This window comes from Nelumbo nucifera, chromosome 5 (assembly GCF_055504915.1).
Source record: "Nelumbo nucifera cultivar China Antique chromosome 5, China Antique-T2T, whole genome shotgun sequence".
Classification (NCBI taxonomy): domain Eukaryota; kingdom Viridiplantae; phylum Streptophyta; class Magnoliopsida; order Proteales; family Nelumbonaceae; genus Nelumbo; species Nelumbo nucifera.
Window position 1 is genome coordinate 68,842,303 of NC_142653.1, and position 20,462 is coordinate 68,862,764.

Below are 20,462 nucleotides of genomic sequence, written 5' to 3' on the forward strand. Positions count from 1 at the left end.
CTGCTACCTACCTTTCTTTAAGGCAATGAAAAGAAAAGGGTTCGAATGGACCCCAGGTTGCCAGCTTGCATTTGACGAGCTCAAAAGATACCTCGCTAATTTCCCAGGTGGAGCAGAATCAGCAGTGTTCTTCTCCAAGAACTCTGTCCTTCGCAAGAATCAGCAAGATGGTACGTGAGCACAGCTTCCTTTCAATCCTTTCTCAAAGGACTGATGTCAAGATCCAATCTTGACTTCTCCCACAAGTGGAGATCGAACTGGCAAACAGGGCGGCAAGAATAGGGAGGCGGCAAGAGAGTATTTGCAGGGAGCAGAATTCTCTCTTCTTGATTTCAGCACTAAAGAAAACCTGATGATCTGTGTGTTTTTAGGCTGTCGCCCCCTTCTTCTTTTATAATCTTAAAGGGATCAGCTCCTAATCAGATTAGGAGTTGCTAACCCAAATCATATTTGGGTTATAAGTCCCTTTAAGTGATAAGGGATAATCCTTATCTTATCTGGAGATCAGATCAGCCATCTCCTAATTTGATTAGGAGGTTTCCAGATCTAAATCTTATTTAGATCTTGGACACTCTAAGTGGATAGGGTCCCTGAATTAGCTGATCCACTTCAGATTTCGCCCCTTTATTAACTAAATAAACAGCCCAGTTCGAAATGGGCTTTAGGCCCATTAAGCTTATGCGCTCACTTAGCCCTCTTAACTGCTCCCTAGTTGGGCTTCCTTGTATGGCGTGGGACCCAAGCATTGATCTACACATCAGCCACATGGGTTCGGCCCAGCCTTTGTTACAAGGCCTGGCCGAATACACTGTTAAAGACGGTGCACCCCCTGAAACCCATCAAATGGGCTCTACGGGCCCAACACTTACCCTAAGAGGTCCCTGGACCAAGCCACCTTGTAACACCCAGGGACTGTGGGCAGATGCAAGATTAGCCCATCAGGTATTAACCTCAATGGTCTTACACTTAACCTCTCAGCCCATAATGATCATACACTGCCCGACAAGAGAGGACCTCTCCCTCGGCTGCAAGGAACAGTGTTGCACTCTCCACTCACATGGATCCCGGGAATTAAAACCTTCTTGCAAACAATTTAGAAACCATATATATATACTTTTATATCTTATATAAAATATATTTTGCAAAACAAATCTCAACGATTGAAATCGGCTACCGGCAGTCTTGGTTTCCATCAGTGAGAGTGCATCCCCGATCATTACCTTTCTCCGACAAAGGGGCTGATCCTGTCACTATGATCACCCACTCAGATGAATTCTCGGACTGTCCCAACATACCCAGGTTTTGACCCCCGCTAAGGATCTCACTGATTGGTACATCAAAGATAGCCCAATCCGACACCTAGTGCGGTATCATAATCGAGTCTAGGGGTCGGGTGCAACTTTCCAGTTTTGCCCATCAATCTCCAAGGTCCAGGGCAATACTGGAAATCTGGTCCAGTTCAAAGATTCAATTAATCCTACACTGTATGTGCCTAGGGTCTCACACTGGCAGCTGAGACAGGCCACCCCAACCGACTTGGTGGCACCACAATGTCAGCCTTGTCAGGATAGGTCTCCCCAGACCGACCCACCGGCTGTGAACATTCTAAACTAACACGAGTCTCATTAAGTGTCCAGTTTAAGGGTATTACACAGAAACATACCAAGGGAACATGAATCAAATATGTATCTTTATTCATTTACAATAAACTCATAAAGTACATCATTCTGATTGAAGCTAAGGGCATACAAAACTGTCTAACACTCCATTCAGGAATGCAGTTTTGACATCCATCTGCCAAATCTCATAATCATGGTATGCAACTACAGCTAGCAGGATCCTAATGGATTTAAGCATGGCCATAGGCGAAAAGGTTTCTTCATAATCGATGCCCTCTTTCTGAGTGTACCCTTTCGCCACCAGACGAGCCTTTAAGGTCTCAACCTTACCATCGGGGCCCTTCTTCCTCTTGTAAATCCATTTGCAACCGATTGCCTTTACCCCGGAGGGTGGATCTACTAGAGTCTAGACTCCATTGGTTTCCATTGAATCCATCTCTGCTCTCATGGCCTCCACCCACTTCTGGGAATCTATGTCCAACATAGCTTCCGCGTAAGTCACGGGATCCTCCTCACTAGTCAAGGTTTCCACCAGGTAACTATCCTGGTCATAACCATAACGGATTGGTGGCCTGGATACCCGAGTGGATCTTCTAGGTTGGTCACTACCTGGAACTTGTGGGACATCTCCCACTGCTCCTGAGCTCTCCTCATCAAGAACAACTTCCTAACGATGGGTGTCCAGGATATAATCGGTTTCCGAGAATTGTGCATTTCGACTATAGAACACTTTCTGCTCAATTAGGTCAATGAATAGATAACCTACAGAGCCTTTTGGGTAGCCTACAAATAGGCAACGGCTGGTCTTGGATTCCAACTTGTCTGCACTCATTCTTTTAACGTGTGCTGGACAACCCCAAATCTTCAAGTGTCTAACACTTGGTTTCTTTCCGGTTCAAAGTTCATATGGAGTATTCAGAACCGATTTGGTTGGAACCCGATTCAGCACATAAATCGCAGTCTCTAATGCGTAACCCCAAAAGGATGTCGGTAACTCTGAGTGTATGAGAAGCGACCGGACCATATCCAATAAGGTCCTATTCCTCCTCTCTGAAACACCGTTAAGTTGTGGTGTAGCAGGAGGAGCTAATTGTGATACTATCCCGTTGTCCTTTAAGTAGTCCCTGAATTCGTCAGAGAGATACTCGCCACCTCGATCTGATCGAAGGGCTTTAATTTCTCTCCCTAACTGTTTCTCGACCTCTTGTCTAAACTCTTTGAACTTTTCAAAGGAGTCAGACTTGTGTCTCATTAGGTACACGTAACCATATCGTGAAAAATCATCTGTGAAGGTGATGAAATACACGTGTTGATTTCGTGTCCTAACACTCAGGGGACCACATACATCAGTATGTATTAGGTCAAGTGTGCCTGTACATCTTTCAGGCTTACCGTTAAATGGTCATTTCGTCATCTTGCCTTGTAGGCAAGGCTCACAAGTGGGAAGATCTTCTATAGTTAGAAAATCCAAAGGACCATCCTTTACCAACCTTGTGATTCGGTCAACACCGATGTGGCCAAGTCGGTAATGCCCCAGATACGTGGGATTAACTGTATCACGGGCTCTCTTCTTGGGGATTTCAGACGACGTAGTTTCGGTTATGTTAGTTTCTAGAGAATGATGTAGAACATAGAGACCGTTCTCCAGTTCCCCGTATGCAATGAATCTGTTGTTTCTTTTAATAGTAATCGTATTACTAAAGAAGACAGAATAACCATCTGCACACAGTTTTGAGACAGAAATCAAATTTCTCCTTAAATTTTGTACATAAAGACAATCTTTCAATACAATTATTCCTTCTCTAAAAAATATGGCCGCGGCTGCAACAGTTGCAGTAGTTCCCAAGTAGAGTGTGACTTCTCCTACACTCAGCCTTCTGCTTACCTTGAACCCTTGCAGTGAGTTACACGCATGAGTTGAAGCCCTGGAGTCAATACACCAGGGCGCAGAAGCTACCAACAAATTGGTTTCTATAACACAAGTTTCGAAGTTACCTTTCTTGGATTCCAGGTAGGCAGGACAATTCCTTTTCCAGTGGTCGATCTTCTTGCAGAAGTGACAGGCATCCGATGCTTTGTCTTTCTTCTGCTTCTTGCTCTTAGTGGCTTTCTTCTGAGGCTTCTTTGCCTTCCTCTTTCTCTTGCCTGTCTTGCCTGCTTCAACAAGCATGGCTACAGGCTCATCCTTTCTAATCAGTTCTTTAGCTATTTGCAACATATTGCTGAGCTCTTGCAAGCTGACATTCAGCTTGTTCATGTTGTAGTTCATGATGAACGGATTGAAGGAAGGAGGCAAAGAATTAAGGATAGCGTCTATCTGGGTCGCAAGGTCCAGCCCGGATCCAAGAGCCTCCAGTTCATTGATGTATCCCATCATCCGAAGACAATGGTCGTGAACTTGTTGACCCTTGGAAATTTGCGCAGTCATGAACTGTTTCAAGACCTTTTGTCGAGTAGAACGATTCTGCTCTTCATACATTGTCCTGAAACTGTCTAATATGTCTTTGGCAAATTCGATCTGATCGAACTGCCTCTGTATCAGGTTGTCTAAGGAGGCAATGATGTAACACCAGGCAAGGGAGTTTTTCTCCTCCCATTCTTGATAGTCTCTCCTTCGAGCCTCAGAAGCCCTATCACCCGGACGCTCTGGGGCAGGATTCTTTGCCACTTTGTCCAGCTTTTCAGAAGCTAGGACCAGCATAAGGTTCTTGTACCAGTCAGCATAGTTTGGGCCCTTCAACTTGTTGTCATCAAGCAGTTTTGCAAATGATCCATTTGCCATTTTCTGATAAAAGAGCAAACATCAGTCCACAACCTAATTTGATTCATGTTCATTTCATAGATATGGATTTTAATCTACGATCCATTTCCATTTATTCATCTCTGAGATTTCCCTCCTTTCTCAGTGACGGAGACTACAGGTTGTCTCTGGAAATGTGGGAAATCACATAGGGTGCATGGAGCCAACTGTTTCAGCTGCATAACCCCACCACCTTTCTGTGAAGGATCATATCCACTCATCATATGAGTTTTCCCTTTGGCCTCTGTCAGACAAGGTTCAGAGCCATTTTCAGGTAAACCTTTCTGTCCAGTGAGTGCTTACCCATCATATTCGTGAACGCCAAGGTACCGTGAGAGAGTTCCCATTTTCTAGTGAAGCCCCGCCCACATCGGTCTATGACGCCACTATCATCTTATGAAACACTCAGACAAGCCCAACAACAAATGGATAGCCCATTTTCTGGTGCGTTTCCTCATTACTGAAGGACCCATCCTCATGCTAATGACGGAAGGCCTTTAGAGAGTTCATCATAAGAATCTCCCTATCACATGCACTCATATTAGCTGGAGGGAACAATTAATTACGCCCTAGTTCTTATTTTAGGTCAAACCAAAGTGGCTTCCACTGACTTTCATAAAGCCAGATTTCGGTGGGCCTGAATTGGCTAGGTTCCGCACGTAACCTCTTGATGAGGTGTGGGGCCCACCACTGAGGGAGGTCATCCAATGACCAAAAGGGACACCATGGCAATGATGTGCATTCAGCCATGGTGTGCGCAAGAGCCACTGTCGATTGAGCATGGGCCAAGTACTTATGGCCCATGTACGTAGCACATCACACATCCATACATCACATGCAGGGATAAATTGATCCAATCAATTAATCATCTGTAAGGCCCATTTGAAGCCCATTTTAAATCCATAATATTAACCATTAATATTATCTAGGTATATGGGCCGAATGGTTCAGCCCATATAGCTTTAAATGTTAAGTGGGCTTTTAGCAGTTTTAACCTTTTAAAACTGGGCCTTTATAGGTTGGGCCGAATTAACCATTTAATTAAACACCAATCCTTAGGCCCATTAGGGGGAAAATTAGGGCTGACTTTCAGCCTTGATTAAACCCTAGATTCGGTTCAAACTATTTGAACCAATCTTGGTTCGAATGGGTCTAGGGTTTGATCTTTAATTAAATCTTTAATTCAAGAAAATAATCTGAAATTAAATATTGATAAAAGAAAAACAAGAATCAGTCAATCAGGGCTGTTCGCACAATTGCAGTTTCAAAAACTGCAAATCGCAGATAGCGATTCTCCCATCTGCGAAATCTCCTTCTCTGCGAAATCTCCTTTTCTGCGCCGCCATCTTCGATCTAAAATAAAATAAATAGAAATCCTATTTCTATTAATAATTACATCTGATCGAATACCTATACATTGAGTCTAGAAATAAAAAAAAAAATTATTTACAGACCAGAATAATTCAAGAACTACAAAATCGCAAGTTCCCTACGCAAACCAAGAATTTGATCTCCTCTTGTACGAACAGCCCATAAATCAAGAAAATCATAAAGAACAATTCTAAATAATAATCAAATTTATGTAAAATTAATTTCAGATTATTCGCCCATTCAGTTTGGAAACAAATTTCCCAAAACCCATATCTGCGCAAATCGGGTAGAACACCTTCTTGCCCATTTGCGTAGGTTCAGATCTGAAACAAACTGGTTCAAGATTTGAACCATGGTTCTGATACCACTGAAGGGATGAGAGATCCATCCCATGGACGCCCAAAGATTGCGGAATAAGGGGCGAATTTCAAAAATTTTTCTCTCCCTTCAACTGGGAATCGCATTCCCTATTTAGAAAATCATATTTTCAAGGATCATTCTTGAACCTTAAACTGAATCAGATCTGAACCAAAAGGAGTAAGAGAGAATTATACCTGATACGGAGAAGTAGTATCTCCCAACGAAGGTGTTCACACCCAAGGAAAGATCCAAAAACTGCTCCCACTGAAGATGGCGCAGTGCAGGATGGAGCATAATCAGTAGTGTTCTTCTCCAAAAACTCTGTCCTTCGCAAGAATCAGTAGGACGGTACGTGAGCACAACTTCTTTTCAATCCTTTCTTAAAGAACTGATGTCAAGATCCAATCTTGACTTCTCCCACAACTGGAGATCGAACAGGCAAACAGGGCGGCAAGAACAGGGAGGTGGCAAGAGAGTATTCGCAGGGTGCAGAATTCTCTCTTCTTGATTTCAGCACTAAAGAAAATCTGATGATCTGTCTCTTTAAGCTTGCCGCCCCCTCCTTTTGTTAACCTAAAAGATCAGCTCCTAATCCAATTAGGAGCAGCTTATACAAATCATATTTGGAGGTTTCTAGATCTGAATCATATTCAAATCTGAACTCTCTGAGTGGATAGGATTAAGACCCTATCCTATCTGCTACTCCATCTCAGAATTCGCCCCTTTAATTAACTAAATAAATAGCCCAGTTCGAAATGGGCTTTAGGCCCATTAAGCTTATGTGCTCACTTAACCTTCATAACTGCTGCCCAATTGGGCTTCCTTGTATGGCGTGGGACCCAAGCATTGATCTACACATCAGCCACATGGGTTCGGCCCAGCCTTTGTTACAAGGCCTGGCCGAATACACTGTTAAAAACAATGCACCCCCTGAAACCCATCGAATGGGCTCTATGGGCCCAACACTTACCCTAAGTGGTCCCTGGGCCAAGCCACTTTGTAACACCCAGGGACTGTGGGCAGATGCAAGATTAGCCCATCAGGTATTATCCTCAATGGTCTTAAACTTAACCTCTCAGCCCATAATGATCATACACTGCCCGACAAGAGAGGACCTCTCCCTCGGCTGCAAGGAACAGTGTTGCACTCTCCACTTATATGGATCCCGGGAATTAAAACCTTCTTGCAAACATTTTAGAAACCATAATGTATATACTTTTATATCTCATATAAAATATATTTTGCAAAACAAATCTCAACGGTTGAAATCGGCTGCCGGCAGTCTTGGTTTCCATCAGTGAGAGTGCATCCCCGATCATTACCTTTGTCCGACAAAGGGGCTGATCCTATCACTATGATCACCCACTCAGATGAATTCTCGGACTGTCCCAACGTACCCAGGTTTTGACCCCCGCTAAGGATCTCACTGATTGGTACATCAAAGACAACCCGATCCGACACTTAGTGCAGTATCATAATCAAGTCTAGGGGTCGGGTGTAGCTTTCCAATTTTGCCCATCAATCTCCAAGGTCCAGGGCAATACTGGAAATCTGGTCCAGTTCATAGATTCAATTAATCTTACACTGTATGTGCCTAGGGTCTCACCCTGGTAGCTGAGACAGGCCACCCCAACCGACTTGGTGGCACCACAGTGTCAGCCATGTCAGGATAGGTCTCCCTAGACCGACCCACTGGCTGTGAACATTCTAAACTAACACAAGTCTCATTAAGTGTGCAGTTTAAGGGTATTACACAGAAACATACCAAGGGAACATGAATCAAATATACACTTTTATTCATTTACAATAAACTCATAAAGTACATCATTCTGATTGAAGCTAAGGGCATACAAAACTGTCTAACAAGAAGTCCTCCTCGATCCTTGAGAAATTGGTAATTAGCACTGGACATACCTAAGTGGGCTGGCAAAAAAAATGAAAAATGAATGAGAGAGAGAAAAAAAGAAAAATAAGAAGAGAAAGAGCCAAGTCTGATGATCTTTTAAAAAAGTAGGGGCAAAATAGTCCAAAGAAAAATCTCTTTTTCAAAAGTTGAATACCCAAAGAAGGTGAAGTGATCAATCATTTGAAGTACGACAAAAGTACTAATCAGCCCAATTTGAGCAAATTTAGCTTCATCCCTCTTTTGAAAACTCGTGATCAACATCCACTCTAAAGAGTCATAATCCCCTTTGTGCAAATTTTAGCAGTTATGTTCTTCCTGAGTTATCCTTCTCAATTGATCCAAGCTAGGGCAACCCCCTTCCAATGGCTTTTTCTCGGTATGAATCTTTGATCAGCGATCGATGCATATCCAATGTTTATGGCTACCAAATTTGTAATGTGTTAATCATTCCATGCCGAGGCGGAAACGACTACTTTGTCTCTTACCCAAGTCTGAAAAAATTCCCCACTTCAACTATCTTTGAAAATTCATTGCTTTGAATCATATGAACATGGCATTTTGCATATCGTCTCTATTGTATTTGGATTGTCAATCACACCTCAATGTGTTTACAAGAAAAAGAATGCATTTTGTTTTCTCAATTGATTGATTGGTTAAAAATTCCAATTGAAAGTCAACCCTTACATGATGAATTACGTTTTCTAGATAGTCATACCATGCTTCTTAAAATCATCCAGATTTTAGATTCTCATATCATCTCCTGCACTATGGCATAGAAACCAATGTCTAATCATTAAATCTATTTCAAAGTCCCTTGTGGCATCAAAGTCCCTCGTGGTACCAAAGTCCGTTACAGCATTAAAGTCTTTCATGGCACCAAAGTCCCTTGTGGAAAAATATCGAAGTTTTGTGGATAATTGCATCATGGCATAGCATGACCTTGATAATTGCATTGTAGCTTATCGCGCATTAGATTTGAAAATCACTTGTTAAAATCATTCATCTGATTTAAATTTGTTTCAAAGTCCCATGTGGCATCAAAGTCTCTCGTGGCACCAAAGTCTATTATAGCATTAAAGTCCTTCATGGCACCAAAGTCCCTTGTGACAAAATATCGAAGTTTTGTGGATAATTGCATCATGGCATAGCATGACCTTGGTAATTGCATCGCAACTTATCACACATTAGATTTGAAAATTATTTGTTAAAATCATTCATCTGATTTAAATCTATTTCAAAGTCCCTAATGGCATCATAGTTCCTCGTGGCACCAAAGTCCGTTATGGCATTAAAGTCTTTCATGGCACCAAAGTCCCTTGTGGAAAAATATCGAAGTTTTTGTGTTTTCCTGGCTTACAATGGATTGTTTCATTTTTTGCATTTTTCCGGCTTACAATGGATTGTCTAATTTTTGCATTTTCCTGGCTTATAGTGGATTGTCTGATTTTTGTGTTTTCCCGACTTATAGTGGATTGTCTAAGCTTTGCGTTTTCCCGGCTTATTGTGAATTGTCTAAATTTTTGTGTTTTCCTAGCTTACAGTGGATTGTCCAATTTACATCATAGCTTAATGTGTTAAAAATCTTGAGTACCAAAAGTCTTTGCATTTTTCCAGCTTATAGTGGATTGTCTAAGTTTTTGCATTTTTCCAGCTTACAGCGGATTGTTTATGATTTTGCATTTTTCTGGCTTACAGTGGATTGTCTCTGTTTTTTGTTTTTCCGTATAAGTCACGGGATCCTCCTCACTGGTCGTAGCTTCCACCAGGTAACTATCCTGGTCATAGCCGAAACGAACTGGAGGCCTAGATACCCGGGTAGATCTTCTAGGTTGGTCATTACTTGGAACTTGTGGGACATCTCCCACTGACCCTGAGCTCTCCTCATCAAGAACAACTTCCTGATGATGATTGTTCAGGATGTAATCATCCTCCAAGAAATGGGCATTTCGGCTACAGAACACTTTCTGTTCTCCTAGGTCTTGGATTCCAATTTGTCCGCACTCGTTCCAATGACTGGTCTTGGATTCCAATTTGTCCGCACTCGTTCCAATGACTGGTCTTGGATTCCAATTTGTCCGCACTCGTTCTTTTAACGTGTGCTGGACAACCCCAAATCTTCAAGTGTTTGACACTTGGTTTCTTTCCGGTCCAAAGTTCATATAGAGTGTTCAGAACCGATTTGGTTGGAACCCGGTCCAGCACGTAAATCGCAGTCTCTAATGCGTAACCCCAAAAGGATGTGGGTAACTCTAAGTGCACGAGAAGTGACCAGACCATATCCATTAAGGTCTTATTCCTCCACTCTGAAACACCGTTTAGCTGTGGTGTAGCAAGAGGAGCTAACTATGATACTATCCCGTTGACCTTCAAGTAGTCCCTGAATTCGTCAGAGAGATACTCGCCACCTCGACCCGATCGAAGGGTCTTAATTTCTCTCCTTAACTGTTTCTCGACCTCTTGTCTGAACTCTTTGAACTTTTCAAATGATTCAGACTTGTGTCTCATTAGGTATACATAACCATACTGAGAATAATCCTCGGTGAATGTAATAAAATACACGTGCTGGTTACGAGTCCTAATACTCAGGGGACCACATACATCAGTATGTATAAGGTTAAGCGTGCCTGTACATCTTTCAGGCTTACTGTTAAATGGTTGTTTCTTCATCTTACCCTAAAGGCAAGGTTTACAAGTGGGAAGATCTTCTATAGTTAGAAAATCCAAAGGACCATCATTTACCACCTTTCTGTGAAGGATCATATCCACTCATCACATGAGCTTTCCCTTTGGCCTCTGTCAGACAAAGTTCATTGCCACTTTAGGTTAAACCTTTCTGTCCAGTGAGTGCTCACCCATCATATTCATGAACGCCAAGGTACTGTGAGAGAGTCTTCCATTTTAGGATAGGCCCCTCCCACATCGGTCTATGACGCCCCTATCATCTTATGAAACATTTCAACAAGTCCAGCAGCAAATGGATAGCCCAATTTTATGGTGCGTTTCCTCATTACTGAAGGACCCATCTTCATGATAATGACGGAAGGCCTTTAGAGAGTTCATCATATGAATCTCCCTATCACATGCACTCATATTTCAGGAGGGAACAAAAGTTATGCCCTAGTTTAATTTAGGTCAAACCAAAGTGGCTCCCTATGACTTTCATAAAGCCATATTTAGGTGGACCCTAAATAGCTAGGGTTCCGCATGGATCCTCTTCTGGGAGGTGTGGGGCCCACCACTGAGGGAGGTCATCCAATGACCCAAAGGGACATCATGGCAATGATGTGCATTCAGCCATGGTGTGCGCAAGAGCCACTATCGTATCTGCATGGGTCAAGTACTTATTGCCCATGTACGTTGCACATCACACATCCATACATCACATGCAAGGATAGAATTGTTCCAATCAATTAATATTTGTAAAGCCCATTTTTAAAGCCCAATTTAATCCATAATATTACTGATTAATATTATCTACATATATGGGCTGAATAGCATTAACCGGTTCAGCCCATATAGCTTTTCTACAGTTAGTGGGCTTTAGTAGTTTTAACTCCTTTAAACAGGGCCTTACTGGTGTGAGCCAAATTATGTCTTACAATTAAACATCAATCCCTTGACCCAAGAGTGGGAAATTAGGGCTGAGAACAGCCCCCATCGAACCACAAATTCGGTCCAACCAGTTTGGTCCAATCTGGTTCGGATGGGTCTAGGGTTTGATTTTTAATTCAATAATTAATTCAAGAAAACAATATGAAATTAATTACTGATCAAAGACAATCAGAAATCACTAACAGGGCTGTTCGCACATCTCAAACCTGTAAAATAGATGTTAGATCACTGTTTGCAGTTTCATAAACTGCAAATCGCAGATAGCGATTTCTTCATCTGCAAAATCTCCTTCTCCTGCGCATCCAGCTTCGATCTTGAAATAAAATAAATCGAAAAACCCTAATTTTCTATTAATATTACATCATATCGAATTCTTATACATTCAGTCTAAAAAGTTAAAAAAAAAATATTAATTACAGACCAAAATGTAATATTCTGCAAATCACAGATATCCTGCACCAATAAAGAGTTCAATCTCCTTTGTACAAACAACCCATAAATCAAGAAAATTATAAAGAACAATTCTAAATAAATTTCAGATTTATAAAGAATTAATTTCAGATCATTTGCCCTTGATCTGGTAAACAATTTCCCAGAAAAACCACAATCTGCGCAAATCGGGTAGAGTGCCTTCTGCCCATTTGCGCAGGTTCAGATCTGATTTATTTTGGTTCAAGATTTGAACCATGGCTCTGATACCACTGAAGGGATGAGAGATCCATCATATGGATGGCCGAACCCTGCAGGTAGGTTGGGCGAAATTTCATAAATTTCTCTCTCTCCCTTGTGGGAGTCACATTCCCTGTTTTAGAAAATCTGCATTTTCAAGGATCAATCTTGAACTTAAACTGAACCAGATCTGAAACCAAAAGGTAGGAGAGGGATATACCTGATATGAATAAACAATATCTCCCAATGAAGGTGTTCACACCCAAGGAAAACTCCAAAGACTGCTCCCACTGAAGATGACACAGTGTAAGGTGGAGCAGAATCAGCAGGTTCTTTACAAGAACCAAATCCTTCAACAAGAATTCGATGGAGGGAATGTGAGCATGACTTCACATCAGTTTTTCTCCAAAAACTGATATCAAGAACACTTATTGATCGCTCCTACAGTGGAGAACAAACTGGCAATGGCGGCAGCAGGAGGAGGGCGCAAGAGCAGAAGATGGCACAGTCTTACTATAGCTGTCTTCTCTCTTTCTGTGATCTAAGATTAGTTGTGTTGAGATGTTGTGCCTGGAGGTTCACCCTCCTCCTCCTTTTATAGCCTTAAAAAGAGCTTCTAATCTCATTAGGAGTTTCCTAATCCAAATCTGTATTTGGATCAGGAGTTCTCTTTAAGAGATAAGGATAAGCCCTTATCTTATCTGCAGATTATATCAGCCCCTCCTAATCTTATTAGGAGTTTCCAAATCCAAATATATATTTGGATCTGGACTCTTTGAGTGGATAGGGATAACTCCTTATCCTCTCTGCTGATCCAAATCCAGATCCACCCCCTTCTTTAGCTAATCAAATTAGACCAATTCGAATTGGGTTTTAGGCCCATTAAGTCTATGTACTCACTTACATTCCAAACTGTTATCCAGTTGGGTTTCCTTGTATGGCGTGGGACCCAAACATTGATCTACACATCAGCCACATGGGTTCAGCCTAGCCTCTGTTACTGTTATGGGCAGTGAACCCCTGAGCCCATCACCATGGGCTCTTAATGGGCCCAACACTTACACTAAGTGGTTTCTAGGTCAAGCCACCTTATAAAACCACAGGGACTGTGGGCAGATGCGAGATTAGCCCATCAGGTATTACCCTCAATGGTCTTACACTTAACCTCTCAGCCCATAATGATCAAACACTGCCCGACAAGAGAGGACCGCTCCCTCAGTTGCAAGGAACAGTGCTGCATTCTCTACTTACATGGATCCCGGGAAAATAAAACCTTTTGCAAACATTTTGAAACTGTAATATATATATATATATGTATATCTTTATATAAATATATTTTTTAAAAACAAATTTCAATGATTGAAATCGGCTGCCGGTAGCTTTGGTTTCCATCAGAGAGAGTGCATCCCCGATCATTACCTATGTCCGACAAAGGGGCTGATCCTATCACTATGATCACCCACTCAGATGAATTCTCAAACTGTCCCAACATACCCAGGTTTTGACCCCCTCTAAGGATCTTACTGATTGGCATATCAAAGACAACCCAATCCGACACCTAGTGCAGTATCATAATCGAGTCTAGGGGTCAGGTGTAACATTCCAGTTTTGCCCACTAATCATCAAGGTCCAGGGCAATACTGGAATTCTGGTCCGGTTCAGGGTTTCAAGTAAACCTACACTACATGTACCTTGGGTCTCTCCCTGGCAGCTGAGACAAGCCACCCCAACCAACTTGGCGGCACATCAGTGTCAGCCTTAACAAGATAGATCTCCCCAGATTGATCCAACGGCTATGAACATTTTAAACTAACACGAGTCTCATATGTGTCCAGTTTAAGGGTATTACACAGAAACACACCATAATAACATGAATCAAATATGTACTTTACTCATTTACAATAAATGTCATAATGTACATCATTCTGATTGGAGCTAAGGGCATACATTGTCTAATAGGAATTGCCTTCCCTTCTTCAAAGCTATAAAGAAAAATCAGGCCTTTGAGTGGACTGAGGAATGTCAGCTCACCTTTGATGAGCTAAAGCAATACCTTAGCTCGCCACCCCTGCTGACCAGACTAGAGATTGGGGACGCACTCAAACTTTACCTCTCTGTGAGTGACGAGGTAGTTAGCTCAGTCCTTATAAGAGAAGTAGATAAAGTACAACGACCACTTTACTACATGAGAAAGGTTTTCCACATTGTCGAGACGAGGTACCCCAACATAGAAAAGGTCACCTTCACATTGGTGCTAGCCGCCCAAAAGTTGAGGCCCTATTTCCAAGCCCACACCATTATAGTACTGACTAACCGACCTCTAAAGAAAGTCCTTCAGAAACGAAAGGTCTCAGGGATACTCACCAAATGGGCAATTGAGCTCAATGAATATGATATCCGGTATGAACTGTGCATAAAGATAAAAGATCAGGCCCTGGCAGATTTCATTGCCGAGTGTACCTTCAGCTCGCCACCCTCTGAACCGATAGAGATGGAAGCAAAAGCTTTGTTTAGTGCAGTTTTTCCTCCAACTTGCGAGATAGCAAGTTGGAATGAGGAGCATTGGATACTTCATGTGGATGGCTCGTTCAACCAGGGTGGGTGCGGGGCTGGGTTAAACTCTATAGACCTAGCAACATAAATCTAGAGTACGCGCTCCAGTTCCAATTCCGAGTTTTGAACAATGAGGCTGAATACGAGGCCCTGTTGGCTGGCTTGGAACTAGCAAAAGAGGTAGGAGCTAAACACAGTTAGCTCGAATGATGATCCAGAAACGGAGAAGTCATCCATAAATACTTCCATGAAATCATCAATGAAATCACCAAACAGAGACATTATGCAACGCTGGAAAGTAGCTGGTGCATTGCACAGTCCAAATGGTATTCTCCTAAATGCAAATGTTCCATATGGGCAAGTAAAAGTAGTCTTCTCCTGGTCTTCAAGTGCAATGGGTACATGAAGATACCCGGAGTAGCCATCTAAGAAATAGTAATATTCATGCCCTGCAAGTTTCTCTATCATTTGATCAATAAATGGCAAAGGAAAGTAGACTTTCCTAGTAGCCTCATTCAATTTGCGATAGTCTATACACACCCTCCAACCAATTATTGTTCTTGTGGGTGTCAATTCATTATTTTCATTTAAAATTATAGTGGTCCCACCTTTCTTAGGTACCACTTGAGCAGGACTTACCCATGATGAATCATAGATCGGATAGATAATACCTGCTTCGAGCCATTTAAGAATTTTTGTCTTCACTACCTATTGCATTTTAGGGTTCAACCTTCTTTGTGGTTGTGCCTTGGGATTACAACCTTCTTCCATCAGGATTTTGTGCATGCACACCAAAGGGTTAATCCCTTTTATGTCGGCGATGCTCCATCCGATGGCCAATATATGTTGCTTGAGCACCCTTACCAGCTTTTCCTCTCGGAGACCTGTCAAATCAGAAGAGATAATCATAGGTAAGGTGGAATTTTCTCCCAAAAATATATATTTCAAATGAGAAGGCAAAGGTTTAAGTTCCAAAGCTGGAGGTGCTTCGATGGAGGGTCGCAATTGTTTGGTAGAGGTCGGTCCATCTAGTGGTAAAAATTTTCCTTGTCTTGGCTTGCACCCTTCCTAACCGGCCTCCAAATAGTTCACCGCCCCCTTAGCTTCCTCCTCCAAGACCTGCATGTTTTTACAAGAATTAAGAATGCAGCTTTCTAAGGGATCATCTAATTTAGATATGTTAATTTTAGTTTCCCAAACATCAATGCAGTTTATTGCATATATTTCATGTTCAATTGTGTTGGGATATTTCATGGTTTTAAATACATTTAACACCACTTATTCACCATTGATTCTAAGGGTAAGTAGACATTTTTGCACATCAATTAAAGCATTACCAGTAGCAAGAAAAGGTCTCCCTAAAATCAGAGGCATTGTCCTATCTTCCTCCATATCCAACACAATGAAGTCAGCAGGTATAATAAAATTGCCCACTTTGACTAAAACATCTTCTACTATTCCCCTAGGATATTTAATGCTTCTATCAGCTAATTGCAGGGTAATAGTAGTAGATGTTAGTTCATGCAATCCAAGTTTTTCAAAAATAGAATATGGCATTAGATTTATACTAGCACCTAAATCGCATAAGGCTTTTTCAAATTCAGTATTTCCTATGGTGCAAGGAATAGAAAAACTCCCTTGATCCTTAAGCTTTGGGAGCAATTTATTTTGGAGAATGGCTGAGCACTCTTCATTTAATTTCACCATCTTGCATTCCTCCCATTTCCTTTTATTTGACATCACCTCCTTCAAGAATTTGGCGTATTTTGGCATCTGCAACAATACATCAAGAAGAGGGATGTTAATATTATTTTTCTAAACACTTCTAAAAAATTCTCAAATTGTTTATCCAAGTTAGCTTTCAAAACTCTTCTAGGGTAGGGGAGAGGGAGTTAAATAGCATCTAAGTTCAGTTTAGGTTTACTCCGTTCAGTCTCCTTTTGTGAATCGGTTACCTCAACTTTTTGATCATCATCCTTGATCTCACCAATAGTCTTTCCACTTCTCAAGGCAATGGCATTCACTTGCTCCCATGGATTCTTCTCTGTATTGCTAGGCAATCATCCCTCTCTTCTCACTGACAACATGTTCACAATCTGCCCCATTTGGACTTCTAAATTCTTAATAGATGCTTCTTGATTTAAGAATCTCTTTTTGTGATCTTGGAACTTTGCTTCAGCAACATTAATGAACTTAGAAATCATTTCCTCTAGATTTCCTTTTTCTTGTGGGGGCGATTGTTATTGAAATCCCATGGGTGCTTTTTGTTGGTTGTTGTTCCATGAAAAATTCAGATGATTCCTCCACCCTGGGTTGTATGTGTTCGAATAGGGGTTGAAATTCGGCCCGCCACCATGAGAAATAAAATTAGCACTTTCATGTGAAGCAAAAGGATTACCTACCGGACAATCAGAATTAATATGTCCTAATTGGAAACAAAGATCACATGGATTACTAGATGACACATTTTTTGCTGCAACACTAAGATTGTCTAGTTTTTTATTCAAACTAGCAAGTTGAGCAGATAAAGTTGCAAAAGAATCTATATGGTGTACTCCCTTTCGATCAGTTCGGTCATTATTCCATTGGTAGCTATTTGATACCATTTCTTCCACGAGATCATAGGCTTCCTCTTGAGTTTTCCTCATGATTGTGCCACCTGCAGCTGCATTAATAATGGGGCGATTAGATGGAGTAATACCATTATAAAAAGTTTGAATTTGACGTCAAACTGGTATTCCATGGTGAGGATACTTCCTAAGCATCTCTTTAAATCGTTCCCATGCCTCATACAATGATTCCCTCTCTAGTTGAACAAAAGTAGTGATATCATTAATCAATTTTGCTATTTTAGAGGGAGGAAAATACTTTGCCAAAAATTTTTGACTCAAATCATTCCAAGTAGTGATACTTCCTGCAGGGAGTGAGTTAAGCCAATCCTTAGTTCTATCACATAATGAGAATGGAAAAAGCCTAAGCCTAATAGCATCATCGCTAACTCCATTATGCTTGAATGTGTCAAATATTTCCATGAAGTTAACGATATGTGCATTAGGATCATCATTCGGCAACCCACTAAACTAAATACTCATTTGGATCATTTGGATGATCGCAGGTTTTATCTCAAAATTATTGGCTTGCAAATGCTAGAAGTAACCCCATCAATTGTTGGACAAGCATAGTCCAAAAGGGTTCGATTTGCTTCATCTGCCATCTGTTCTTCTTCTGTTGGTTCTTCTTCTTCAACCTCCTCTCTTTCTTTACTTTTGTTGGCTCTTTGCAATATGCGAAGGGTTCTCTCTATCTCAGGATTGAATTCTGCTAGTTCTTCTCCTCTAGTGTGTGCCATACACTAAGCAAGAATTCAAATAAATAATGATAAAAGAAAAAATAAAAATCCAAATTAACCAAGGTTAGCAAGTTCTAATATTATTTTAGGATTAAATCCCCGGCATCGGCACCAAAAACTTGATAGCTATAATTATATAACCCTAACAAGTGCACTAGTTATCAAGTAGTATAAAGATATCATTCCCACGAGGATTTAACAAAATAAGTATTAGAACTATAGCCTTCCTTAATTGTTTGGACAACCGAATTTCAGATCTAACAATAAGAACTACTAAAAATTAAGAATAGAAGAAAAAGAAATAAAAATAAGGGCAATTAATGACAAAACTTGCAACGATCTAGTTCGAAGCACTAGGACTATTGGTCCACCTAACCCTTCCAATGGATATCAATTTATTAGATTAACCAAGATAATTTATTATTTTCATAAGCTGAAGTTTTTCCAAATTTATTTAATATTCCCTCTTAGGATATATCAAATCTACCTCTATCAAGTAACCCTTCGATCTCTCGACTAGAGTTCTCGTGATAGAGATGCAGTAAGTTCTATGAAAAACTTATATCATCAGATGAATCATGTATATATATTCCTATATACCATTCAATTCACACTATAAATTATTTAGTCCACTATATGAATTCCTCTCTCAATTCATTTATATAAACCAAATCAATTAAGAGGTGGCCAAGCTCCTAATCGCATTATGCATAATAACTCATAGATAATATGAAAATAACAATCTTGGATAAATCCGAATAAAAATCAATCCAATAATTCATGATAAAGGAAATAAAACAAAAAGGGGTAAGAAAGAACTCATGATGTCGCCCTTGAAGCTAAGATGTATGAGCTTATCTTCTCCTTGTCGCCACCTTCCTCTTTTTCTCCTTCTTGCTTTGCTTCCAAGATGGATTGATTGATGCCTCAAGCTAGTCCCCCCCCCCCCCCCGCTTTATATAGCTTTAGGAGGAGGGGCTGTTTCCAACTCCTTTTAGGAGTTCATTCCCAAAAATAGAAAGTCCTAATTAGTTTTGATCTAATCCCATCATATCTCTTATATAATAATCTCAATCTTCTTTATCTTTCTACGATTACATTTGAAATTTAAATCTGATAAGACTCTTTATTATTGAATTCGAGTTGGGTTTCTTTAATAAATTGGGCTGCTACAAGGCTTTTCTGCGAATTGGGCTTCAACTGTGAGTTGGGCTTTTCTACGAATTTGCTTCGATTTTGGGCCTGATTTCGACCTCGATTCAGACCGAATCTGTCAAAACCCAAAACATGAAAGTTGTGGCGTTCTCCCTTATCTTTCCGGTGCATCTTGAATCATCCCAATTGTAGTCCGGATGTGAGAGTTATGGCCAAATTACTGAACGGTGCCGAAACTATGCAAGAGTAATGAGTCCAATTAAGTGTTAATTAAGTGTAGAAGAATGAATATTTAGGGATAAAAATATGGTAATTTTTATTCACATCATAAAGTCCCAGAATCAATACACCAGGATGCAGAAGTTACCAACAAATTGGTTTCTATGACACAGGATTCGAAATTACCTTTCTTGGATTTCAAGTATTGAGGACAGTTCCTCTTCTAGTGGTCGGTCTGCTTACAAAAGTGACAGGCATCCGATGCCTTATCTTTCCTCTGTTTCTTGGGTTTGGTGGCCTTTTTCTGGGGCTTTCTCTTTGTCCTCCTCTTCTTGTCCAATTTGCCTACTTCAACAAGCATGGCTATGGGCTCATCCTTCTTGATCAGTTCCTCGGCCCTTTGTAACATATTGCTGAGTTTCTGGATGCTGATATTTGGCTTATTCATGTTGTAGTTCATGATGAATGGATTGAAGGATGAAGGCAAAGATTTGATAATGGCATCTATCTGGGTTACTAGATCCAACCCGGATCCAAGAGCCTCAAGTTCATTGATGTAACCCATCATCCGGAGACAATCGTCGTGAACTTGTTGGCCCTTGGACATTTGAGTAGTCATGAACTTTTTCAAGACCTTTTGTCGCGAGTAGAATGATTCTACTCTTGGTACATTGTCTTCAGATTGTCCAAGATGTCCTTGGCCAGCTTGATCTGATCGAACTGCCTCTGTATTGGATTGTCCAGTGAGGAAATGATGTAACACCGGGTGAGGGAGTTTTTCTCCTCCCATTCTTAGAAGTCCCTTCTCTAGGCCTCAAAAGCCCCATCTCCTGGACGTTCCGGGGCAGG

At 41.0% G+C, this 20,462-nt stretch overlaps 1 non-coding gene across 1 annotated transcript; it reads left to right on the forward strand.

The window, feature by feature from the left end:
• Window positions 1-17,626: 17,626 nt before the first annotated feature.
• On the forward strand, window positions 17,627-17,733 carry LOC148791744 (small nucleolar RNA R71). Its single transcript, XR_016076857.1, has one exon. It is a non-coding gene; the product is annotated as a small nucleolar RNA R71 (small nucleolar RNA).
• Window positions 17,734-20,462: the final 2,729 nt, after the last annotated feature.